At 36.8% G+C, this 12,635-nt stretch overlaps 1 protein-coding gene across 1 annotated transcript in view; it reads left to right on the top strand.

Moving 5' to 3' along the window:
- The window catches only part of LOC122794315 (serine/threonine-protein phosphatase 2A 55 kDa regulatory subunit B gamma isoform), a 1,556,815-nt gene that overhangs the window by 187,952 nt on the left and 1,356,228 nt on the right, over positions 1–12,635 (top strand). The window lies entirely within an intron of this gene.

Below are 12,635 nucleotides of genomic sequence, written 5' to 3'. Positions count from 1 at the left end.
GGCTATAGCTAAATGCCACAAAATACAGCATAATTACCTTTTGTAAGGCCTCTCTGCTTTTCTCTTATCCCATAGATTGTGCTCCCCTTAGCAAAGACTCTATTGTCAAAGACCAGGATGCCTGTGTAGATGATAAGCCATCTTTTGTCCACCATGTCTCAGCTGTGGTTAAATCCTATGGCCTCACACAGCTTATCTGCTGGAGGTATCTCATCTAGAACAAGGGCTGTCCATGTTTCTCTATGCTCTTCCTTTATTATACCCATCAGAAAATACAATGCCCCATTTGGAATACACTTATCAAAGTAATTTGTAAACTTCAAGGTTCCAAAGACTCCTAACTAAAAAGATCTCAGTTTTAAGCTATGTAAGTTACTCTGACAGATTAAATTCCTCTTCATCTACTCTGTTTCATACAAACTCATGAGAAAAAGCTTAGCTTAGCATTTTTGCTATGAAAAATGCTTTTTGACTTTCTTTGGCTTCATTGAACACACAGTTAAGGAACACCAACTTCAAACACCTAAATCCCTGTTGTAATATCAAAAACATATGTCCTTGTGACAGATTTCTTATCCAGATTGTTCTCTGTCTTTTGAATAGACTACCTCTACACATCAAGCAGTGTACAACCTTCAAAGCCAGCCTCCATGATTGGATGGGTAACTACAAATTCATGTCTGAATGTAATACTAACGATCTTCTATCCAGAGGGAATAAGGTGCCCTTATAACTACAAGGGTGATGTGGCTAAGCTCCTCGATGACTATCCAGCCATAAGTCTAATATAAACATATAAACCTTAGAGTATCAAATGGTACAAAAATCACACCTATAGCAGACCTATATTTTACATATAAATCTTTGTATGTAACTGACATTGTTTAACACACCTTCAGCAGGTTACGGAATAGCACTGTGAAAGAGAAATGCATGGTCATGTGTAGAAAAAAGTCTGTGCTGTAGGTGGTATCTTAATTAAATAGGGAATCAAGGTAGCACTTAATATGGAGCATACTGCTCTCCTCAACAAATGAAGTAGGTAATACAGGGTTCAGTAGCTTATTACATGCTTTGTTATTACATGACAACATAGCATGCTACTCGAGTATTCTTGTGACAGATCTGCTGCTTTGAGTAAAATGATTCCAAGCAGAATATGTTTTCTGGAATTTTCAACCAGCTTAAGTTAATTGATATTTAATTCTGTGGCATATGGTAATCATTTTTTACCACTTAAATTATATGAATGTGTATAATTCAGATTTAACCTTGGGAAATTTAACACATAAGTATAAATTCTTTACACTGCTTTTCCTTAGGTATTTTCTGTTTAGCTGCCTCACTGCTTTCAGTGTTTTGGCTAGTATTTATTATTGGGTGCCTCATGTGCCTGTGATACAAAGTTCTCAGGACCATCCCTTCAGTAATGAGATACAAACTTGATGTTACCAAACACTATCATCGCTATCTTTGTAGAAAACCTTCTTGTTTAGAGATGGCCTGAAGGATGCAGCCCACAAGTTCATCTCTGCCCTGCTAGGTTCTTGTTGCCACAATACCTTTAGAGCTCCTTATTATGCCCACACAGCCAGATGATTTTCATTTTATGAGAGCTACCAGAATGCATGTTTCTTATTAGGGCTGTCCATGTGAGGTGATTCCACAACTCTTTTTTTGTGCTACTTCACATGTACACTGTTACATGCCAAATTCTTAAAATTTTCAACCATTTATGTTTTCTTATCTATCTTAACTCTTACTATGACATGTGCCAGAAAAATAAAGAAAGAAATAAAATATTGGCACATGGAATTCCCTGAACATAAATATGTAATGAAATTCAAAATGCATCATACAGCTATACTCTAAAGAGCACTAACAAAATAAAGTTATTGATTGAAAAAGATAGCTGTAAAATTTAAATCACGATTTTTTGTATTACAGTTTGTATGCTTGAGGAATATCATGCAAGATTTCGCAGTTAATGGCAAGGGGTACCACAAATAGCTGTTTGCGCAAAATCCATGCTGTGTTGCACAAAATAACCCAAGGAAAAATCTGACAGAATATCTAATCTTCATAGACAGCATGAATGTCTTCATATCAACATTGATTAGAAATTCAGCATGTATATGTTCATATTTTATTAATAATGTCTGAAAAGAAGGTGGTTTCCATTTTATGTGAAAGTACTTGCAATCAAAAGTACATATTAATAGATTATTGCTTCAAGAAAAGGCAAGGATTCCTCTGAACAGCATGTATTTTTGTCTCAGTGAACATTTTTCTCAAATACTCATCTCCTGTTGAGAGCTTATGTTAGTCTAAAAGGTTAAGTATCTGCACTGTAAAGCCATTTTTCATCTAATAAAATGTAATACATTGTATCTCCATTCTAGCTTTACCTGAGTTACATACTGATCACTAATTTACACATTAAGAAATGTAATTCCTGGTAGAAATCCCTAGGGAAGACCCAGAAAAGACAGATAGATAGATAGATAGATAGACAGAGGGATAGATCGGTTTCTCAACACTACAAACACAAAGTCACAACATGGTTTATATAGTCAAAACAAAGACTAACACATCATCCATATTTTATATTTCTGAAATCACTGTGGAGATGTATATCTTTTACTTTGAGGAAATCTGGGAGAAAAAGAATTCCTTTCCATGGAAAAAAAGACTTTCAGCAATCTGCATCTGGCAATATTTGAAGATTCAGAAGATAGTCTCTATCAAGTGAATTAGTTAAACAGCCCTGGTATTGCTTTGTTTATCACCACATATATTGTCAAAATGAATCCAGTAAGTGCTACATCAGTTCAATATTTGAGCTATTCCCTCTACCTAAGTGGTTACAAAAGCAGAGGTTTTAGTTCTTTTACTCATGAAGTTTAAAAAAAATGTTCATAAGAGCCAAGGTCAGGGATTTGACAAAGGGAAGGATATTCATAAAGGTTACCTCAAAGTGTACAATATGTGTAACCTTTCTGAATGAATAGACAGAAAAGCATCATGCCAGAACTGTTCATAAATTCAATAAGTTAACTCAGGGTGTACTCATAATGTATGTGAAGGCTGCCAGCCTAGCCAGATAGAATTTTATAGATAATTTTATCATTTGTAAATATTAATGTAAGGCACAGGCTTGTTGTCTTAAATGGAAAAACTGCTGTTAGATGTGGAATTGCAAAAAGTGTCACAACAGTGCTCTCTACTGACCAAGTAAAAGCATGTTGTGACCCTTTGATCTAAAGTCGGCTCCAGCCCGTCTAGATGAAGACATTCTTTCTATTGTTTTAACCAAGAGTTAAATTGCTAGATTTAAATATGCAAATGTATTTTCATTGCTCTGCTTCCTGACCAGCTGTAAGATAACACAAGGAGATGTTAAGAATGTAAATGTAGTTTCTGTTAGCCTGGGAACCCAGAGAAGTGTGAAGAATGATGTAATGGGAACCAGGAATGTGATTTTAAAATCAGAGAGAATCAGAAAGCTTTAAGCATTTTTGTCTTGACCATCCAACTCATCAGCACTGTCTTGTTCTACATGTAAGTTATCTTAGACTTGTGTTTTCTCCTAGAAATAGATAGAAACTAGAAAAATTAGACTAAGTGTTTTTCTGTGATGTCAGAACTGTACTACTGAATTATGTTTAAGTGTTTCTCTGTGATCTCTGAACTCTTGACTAGCACTGCGTAGTAAGAAGTATTCTCTTGTGGTTTTAATTATTTATTATTAAATATTTGTAAACCTTTCAACTGTAGCTGTTTTGTGTAGAGATAATTTAAGCTGTTAAGAGTATTTGCATGCCTTTGGTGAAATTGTACCAAGTCACTCCAATAAGCCTTGACTGTTTGGTTATACTACCAATTGGATAATAATATTGCACAGTAATAATTGGACACCCTTTTAAGGGCCTTTGAGTAACTGATAAGTATTAGCTGGGTGGTGGCAGTGATTTTTACCGTATAGTCTGGGTAAAAGGAGCACTGCTGGAGAACCTGTGCCAGCCTTCCCCAGAAGTGTCTGTGTGGTTGTATAAACTCTTATCTCAAAGTGTGTGTGTGTGTGTGTGTGTCAGCTACTTGGGCAGGGACATGAAGCACTGGTTGGACAAAGAGGGTGTTGGAGATTTTAGCCTGCCCATCTGGCTGAGATCTGGACCCTAGCTGTGCCAGTGGGAAGATTTATTGGGGACCTGGAGAGCAAGGGAGTGACCAGCCCTGGACTGACTGTGATCTCTGTGTGCTCTTAAGGGAAATTGCACTTTACTGTGTGTATTTGTTATCCTTTCCTCCTATATGAGATGCCCCTCACTGGTGTTAGTGGTGAAGATTGAGGCTCCTTGATTGCTGGGCCAGGGCACGGGCGTCACACTGTACCCCTAGTGTTAACATTTATGAATCGCCACCATAATCTCTGGGAACCTATCTATCAACAAAGTTTTGTTCTTTATTTATTCATTTATTTGTTTTTTCATTCTGTATGTAATGTCACAGATCTATTCTGTTTTTCCCAGACTGAGACTGAATGGGTCTACTGGGATTATCAGTCTACCCCTGTTAACAAATTTAAAATAGATAGTTATTTATTTTTTATCTGTATGCTAACTGGGGTAGTGGACTGATCCTCTGTGGACCCATTTCAACCACAGCCTAAAATTCACAGTTGAGAAAAAGAATACTGTAAGCAAAAAAAATGCAAACCAACCCAAGCATATTCCAAGAAGACAGTTTGATTCAATAACTATAAAAAGAAAAATTCTACAAGTTTTAGCATTTGTAACAAAAAAGGATAAAAACCTTAGCGTTCATGTATATCTCCCAAATATGCAACAAAGTCTAGAAGATTTATGATCTTCGCCTGGAAATGTTTACATAGGTATTTTTATATCCCAAGTAGACTCCAAAGAATATTAACTCAAGTGGATGGCAAATGTTGGAGGTGTGACAGGCAGGAGGGAGGTGGCTGGGAGCTTATTTTTTGGAGGTGTGATGAGCTTTTCGGATTCCCTCCTTACTGCTCTGTTGGAGATGGTGGGTGGGGGGATTGGACTGACTGAGGAGGAGATGATTTTTTTTGAGTTATGCTACAAAATCAGAATTGCCTAGACATAGTAAAGCCTTGCTGAGTCTAATTATGGTGGCTGCCAAAAAAGTAATTACTAGAAAATGGAAATCAAAGTCTAGACCAACTTTGCTAGAAGTAGTGAATATAGTAACGGAGATAAAGCAACTGAAATTGGGATCTTTAGAAAAGGGAAGGAGCAAAATACATAGGAAAAATGGAAATTGTGGGAACAATATATACAGAGCTTAACTGACAATGACTGGATGGTTTATAATTGATGTATAGTGTTTACAACTACAGTTGTTTCAGTGGCATCTGTGATGTAAACTGTTTAAAACTAAAGTAATATCATTTTGTACGTTTTTCATTTATAGGAATGTTAAGATTGCCTTTGTCATATGTGTAAATTTAAAAAAGATGTTTAAAAAAAGATCTTAGAGTCCATAACACAGTTTAAATAAAGATTGTTACTTAAGTAACTCCAAGATTCTAAGAGTATGTCACACATCTTTCTGGAGGGGAGGAGGGCAATAAATCCATCATTTTCAACATTAATTGCACTTTTCTATATACTGACATAGTTCTATTTGCTAGTAATTTCCTAAAATTTTTCCCTGCTCCTCAACTTTTTCTAATTACTTCCTGCCTGCCCTTTCGCATTTTCATTATATCTCATACATTTTAACCAGTGCCTAAGCTCATCTGATTAAAGGTGCTCTGTAGATATGTTGTGGTACATCCCTCAGAGCATTCTGACAACATGTTCTGTTTTCTCTCTGTAATACATATTTTGATGGGTCTACTTTAAAAGGCCAAAATACCACAACACCGACTTTCACAATCCTGAGATGAGAAGGCTGATAACATCAGAGGACCGACGTCCCAGAACACCAACTGCAAACTCCAGGTAAAAAACCACTTGGCCACCATGTTGAAATTTGCCCATTATTCCCGCAGTAAGGTGATGTTGGAGTTGGTATACTTGGTTAGGGGGTGTGGGGGGTGAAGACCACCACATTGGTGGATTTAATTTGTTTCAGGTTTAATTTTATTTATTTATTTATTTATTTTGGACAAGTGGTCACTTATCTGGAGGTCGCAGTCAGTGTTCTGGGATGTCAGTTTTCTGATGTTGTCTGCTTTCTCATCTCAGGATTGTGAAAGTCAGTGTTGTGGTATTTCAGTCTTCCAAAGTAGACCCATTTTGATCCACAAAATGTTCTTAATAGCTTTCCCAGTGTCTGAATCCTTATGATAAATGAATGCAAATGTACCTTTTATGTTTAAAATAAATTTAACATATTTAAAAAAATAAATACATTTAGAAATGTATAAATATGTACATTTTTAATAAATTGAATTTTTAAAAAGACCACAGTCAGCCTGATTTTGGTGTTTTATATCATTATACTAGTGCTGACTACAGTTTTGTAAAATATTATAAATTTTGCAAACATTTCTATGCACCATTCTTTATTTTAAATTTTAATAAGGTACAGTCTATTTTATAATGTGATCATCCTTATTCATATGCATTTTTTATTTATTTGTTTGCTTGCTGACTTGTTTGTTTAAATTTGTTTACCATTGTAAGGCACTGATCTTAATACACATTTTTTATTCCCAACCTTGTCTGTAAAATAAGACAGCAGTGAACTACTGTAGCATAAAGAGCAAGTTCAATTTAAAGTGGTAACTACATTAAATATAAATAGCACAGTAACAAAAATGTATGAGAATAAATATAGAAGTCATTAAACCATCTAAATATAGGGTGTTAGTAATATATATTAGCACTACATATGTGATCTGTTTACAATATTAAGGTATGTATATTGGAAAGCAAAGTTAAGGGCTGTTAGGAAGAGAAGAATACAAGGAGAAAAAAAGTGAGAGTACAGTTCAGGTAATAGGCTGGTAAGTATTTCAGATAACTTCATCTGTATGTGGGAAGTTGTTGTTGCAAAGAGTGGCTAAGTGCTTAGATGGAAAACCTTAGTGAGGTTGCATTGCATGTTGCTTAAGGGATGCAGCTTAAAAGCTAATTTGAATTCCAGGTAAGTATTATGATTGTGATGGTAGAAGGAATAGATTCCTTGAGCTTGGTTGACAGAACTAAAACATTATAGTTACATAGGTGAAGTTTTGCAATTGGAGCATGAGAAGTAGAGTCTTTGGTTGGAATAGAACATAACTGGCATTTTTCAGTCCACATGGTAAATTTACTGGCCAAAAAATAGGGCATCATAATTAGTAATTGGTATAAAAAGGAAATTGGTAGCATGCAATATCCTCAGTGAATTTGGAATTTGGTCTGAGAAATAAATACCAAAAAGGAGAGGTCCCAGCACTGAGCCCCGCAGGGTAGTGCTGGTCACTTTCATACTTTCTGATGATCCACCTGCAAATCGCATTGTGTGGGTTCTGTCTTTCAGCTAGCTTGCTATCCATTTTACCACATGAATATTGTGGGTCTGGAGTAAAAACTAATGGTTGTATTCTTGGTTTGGGTCTGTGGAGAAGTGTACTAAATTTCATGGCATTTCATGATATCACATAACCAAAAGAAGACTAAAGAAATCCATGCCTGAAAAAGGGACATTTGTTCATTTTATACGCCTTGTGTAGCAGGTAGTTGGGAGAAGAACATGGGAAATATAAAGATTAGTTGTCTCTGATGTTGATGCAATAAATGTGATGATCCATTAATGAAAATTAATTTATAACTTTATGTTATTAATTATATGCATCTTAATCTTCTTTTATACTTAAGTCCAACTACCTGCTACATAGGGCTTCTAAAATGAAGAAATGACATTTGTTTGGGTATGAATTTCTTCATTTTTCTTTTGGTTACATCATATCTTAACATGTCATGCAAATTTAGTATACTTGTCTACAGGCCCAGACAAGGAATACAAGCATTAGTCCTCACTCCAGACCCTATGAAAATCAAGGAGAATGACATACAGGTAGAGATAAATGTAAAAGATAAACAACTATAGAAAACAAGTAAAGTTTATTTTTCAATCAACTTTGTCTGTGCTCTCTGCACATACTTTAAACTTCTTCAGCATATTGGAGTCTCATATAAGATAGATGGACCTTGGCAGTGTATTGTAACTGCCCAGCACTTGTATAAGGCTGGTACATAAACTAGTGATATCCAGAATATCCATGGGCCCCTCTTTCATCCTGATAACTTCTTACTCTCTCTTACCTTTGAATATTACTATGTCCTTTGCTCTAATAATACTCTACCCTTAATCTAGTACCTGAAAGTTAACTCTGAGCCTCTAACACTGATAAATTGCTACTCTTTCTGTAACTTTTTCAATGAGATCTGCCAACTTTCCTCTGCACTGGGTGTAACCCTAGATTTCTGCATACATGCAATATATTCTTGTCTCCTGTTTAGAAGAAATCTTATATAATTCCCACTATAAGAGATTTCAGATAGTATGGTGAATTTACAGACAACTTTGTAAGGTGGAATGATGTTTTCTAGATTACTGGAATTATCTGTTTTATCCCCAACCAGTGATGTCATAGTTTTTTGTATGACTAACAATACAATTGCAGTCTTTCTCCCACCAGGTCATCTGCAGAAAAAGCGGAATATTGATGAGCACCTGATGTCTGGTCTAGGGTGGATGAGGAAATGATGCAGCAGTTTTCTAGATGAGTCAATAAGTGCATGCAGCATCAGTTTTCTGACACTCACTAGAAAATCAAGCAGAATGGAATATACAACATATACATTAACTTCTAAAGTAGGTCAATCTTCAGTAAATCTTCAGAGAGAAAAGGAGACTCAAAAAAGAGGTAAAGGGATATGTCCTGTGTTAAAGCAAGAGCATCTGGCTTGGAAGAAGTGCTTTTTCAGCTGCAGTCTGAATTTGGAATAAGTGATGATTTCCTTAATGTCGATGGGGTTAGCTTGCCAAAAAACAGGTGCCTGAGAGGAGAAAGCATTTGCAGTGCTGTGATGTTTAGTTCTAGGGGTAAAGCGAGTTGGTGTGGCTTGTGAGCATACTTCTTAGAGCAAAACATCTGGACAAAACCATAAATAAAAGTGGGACAATAGTCTCAAAATAGGGACAATTTTTTAAAATTTCTCTTACAAGCTTAGAAAGTTGATAGAATAATTGTATTAGCATGAAATTTCTGAAGGATATGAAGTCTGAAACTCAAATGTCTGTCATTACTTTCTAACTTCAGTCTTTAATGATTTACCAGCAATTTGCCAGAAAAACCCAATTTTATGAAAAACGGACCAAAATATGAGGCCAAAATCTGGACATTCTGCGAAAATCTGCACAGTTGGGAGGTATGCATGTGAGTAGTGTTTCAGGTTGAATGAGGAGTTTTTTTCATGAAATCTAGCTGCAGGGAGAGTAAATGTGAGGAGTTGGAATAGTTTATAGAGATGTGACCCTAAAGGTATGTTATATCTTTGTTTCGTGGGTAGCCATTTGGCTTTTTCTTGGGTGAAATAGTGATGCTCACAGAGAGGTGAGTTTGTAATGAGTTGACAGATGCTCTAACAGATAGTCTGGAGTGTTGCGATATTTTTTATTTGGCAGCAGAAACAAAAATTGGGAACCCATATTAAAGTTAAGAAAGCAGAACTCCTTTGCCAATTGTTGCTCTGGCTGGCTGGGATACAAAAGGGAAGATCTTATTGGCCCAGAACAGGAGGGACTTTATTTTGGCTCTCACTTTGTCTGTGTGGAAATGGAAGTTTAGTGACTGATTAATGGGAAGCATGGCTAGGGTAATGATCCTAAAGGGCTTTTTTAAGAGTAGCCATGCTTCCCAGAAATAGTATAAAGGCATTTGTCCTATATGCTATGTGTGGGGTATGTACATTTGAGTATGAGTGGTCAAGCATTTAAAGGCTTCCTCTCTCTCTAACAAAGATATATGGGCCAGACCAGGGATAAATTTGCAATTCCACATCAACAGATCCAGGTTTCACTTGACTAAGTGCAAGGAAGAACTTTGCTTCACATAGATGATAAGCCTGTTCCAGAGAAGGGACTGTACCTGCAACACATACTCGTCATTCCAGCATGTCCTACTTGTGTTGCCAGCTAGGTTTAGGTCTCTACATTTAGTCCTTTTGATGCAATAGGTCCCTTAAGGCTGGATCAGAGGATGCTTTGTAGGACAGGTACAGATCATCTCTTAGCAGCCTGTAAGAGACCAAGTATAAGGAAAACACAGTCCATGTAAGCCTTGTTTTCTATACCATGTATTTTTCATGAGGAATCTCTTTGGTCACTGCATTTGTTGCATATGCCTAGTCAGGTACAAGTCAAAGGGCGCATTGTACTTGATGACTGATCTTCTGAAGCCAGAAAACAACTCATCTTTGGACCAGAATGCCATATACTTGCTTATAAGTTATGCAATATGGAATTAATTTCTTATAGCTGTAAACAGATGATGGCCAAAGGCCAAGTCACTGTTTACATGTGTTCCCAAATACTTGACTACTAGGTCTATTGTTAAGGATGTATAATTCATGTAATAATTTGCGGGAGGTAGCCATCCTATCAAAGCTAACTATCATGCACTTCTTCTCATTGACTTTATATTGTGTCTCTGGCGCTAGTTATTAGTCTGTATCAGGCAGGCCCTCGTGGAAGATGTGCGTTACTTAGAGGGATTTAATAATGGCACCTAATTTGCTATCATTAGTGAATTTAGTCAGCTAGTGGCCTTTGACATTAGCTTTGACTTAAGAGAAATAGATGACAAACAGGACCAGCTAATAGCTAGCCTTTTTGTGGGGGTAGACTCCTCTGTTTTAACTTACTAGGTCCTGTCTGTTAGCCAATTGGTTATCCAGAGGGTGATGTAGGGGTTTAAACCTAATTCAGTGAGCTTGTTTACAATGTGTTACGAAGAATTATATTATATTCTTTTTCCAGGCTGAGCTAGGCAGTATGCACTATTTTACCCTCATCCATTGCTTTGGTGACTTTCTTGAAGAAGTCCACCGGGTTGCGTAAGTATGATCTTCCCTTGACAATACCAGACTGAATTGGATCCAGCATCTGAAGGCTTCTTATGTCATTGTTTACCATTTGCACATGAGACTAGTCAAGCTTATGAATTGCTACTTTCTCTTGTCCAGAATGATCCGCCCTTGTGTACAGAGATAATGTTTGCAGTCCTCCATTCGTTTGACATGATGCCTGTTTGAAGACTATGAATGAATAGTGTTTGTAGGGTCATGTTTCATGCTACTAAATTGACATCCTGGGATATAATTAGATTCTATCCATACCGTATTTATTTATTTTTTATTGCACTGGAGAGTGCTTTGCATCCCTCCAGATAATGTCCTCCTGCACATCCCCAGTCTTCACTGGAGATCAACCATATGGTGTTCCCATGTGCACTCCTAAACTTCCTCTTAGGACAGGCACATCCATCTTGCCAGATGCTTGAGCCACAAATTGCCTGGATTATAGTCAGTGCTTTATCCTTCATCACCATGGCACCGGCTATATCACTCTCTGTGATGAACACCAATCATGGTTCCAGCAATGTGGCAGCACACACACTGCACATCCATCATGAGACAGGATGTGTATGTGTATGCGCTGGAGACAAAATTTTATTTACCTATTTATTATTTGTTAACAGGGTAAGTCCCACTACGCCAATGGCTTCTTTTTGGTGGTGGAGACTTGAGGTGGTATTCATACTAACTATGGGAAATTTTACCATGGCACTGGGAACTTCTTTTCAATAAGTCCTGTGTAATCTTTTTTCACCCACGTGAGCTATCACCAACACAAGCAGATAGGGCCTCGGTTTAACATGTACCCTGAAGGATGGCAGAGCATAACAAAAAATCCTTCACTGTAGCATAAATGATGCTGCCCCAAGGTACCTTAATCTCCTCACCATCCTCGAATATGGGTCAGAGAAAGTCTGGGGGAGGCTTATTAAGGTTGGTAGGCCTAGTGAATGAAGAAAGGTTCTCACGATCAGCCGATGGTCAGCTGTGGGGGGGGGGGGGCAAAATTATTAAAAAAATAAATTTCTCAGTGAGATAGCTGGGAATGAATGAAAATATGACATAGAAGTTACACAGTATGGTGACGATGTGAGTGAAATGGGACAAATACACAGTGAGTGCAGTCTGTAAAAATACACATAATGGGTCAGTGAGAGCATGCATAAAATGCTAAGGACAGAGATGCAAAATATTTGGAAAGAATGGAAGATTCCTCTCTAGATTAGTTAGAGTAGATGCACATGATTTTTGAAAATGAAACTAGGAATTCATTTCATTGACTATATGGAAGATTATTCAGTGCAATTACAAAATATAACCTTGGAGAGAAACAGTCCTTAAGCTCAAGTGAATTATGCTAGATCTGACTTGTGATAATTCAGCTTTACTCCTGTCATGATGTGCAAGTGAGTAAATCTATATTTCTCTATCAATTAACTCCAGTATAACCTAAAGCTCAATTGTGCCTCATAAGTGTTATAAACTGGCTTACTTTTTTACCAGGCTTCTATTTCC

This window comes from Protopterus annectens, chromosome 2.part1, assembly GCF_019279795.1.
Source record: "Protopterus annectens isolate FY-2018-M chromosome 2.part1, PAN1.0, whole genome shotgun sequence".
NCBI lineage: Eukaryota > Metazoa > Chordata > Ceratodontiformes > Protopteridae > Protopterus > Protopterus annectens.
Note: the sequence above shows the minus strand (reverse complement) of the source record. Positions and strands in the feature narration are given on the sequence as shown.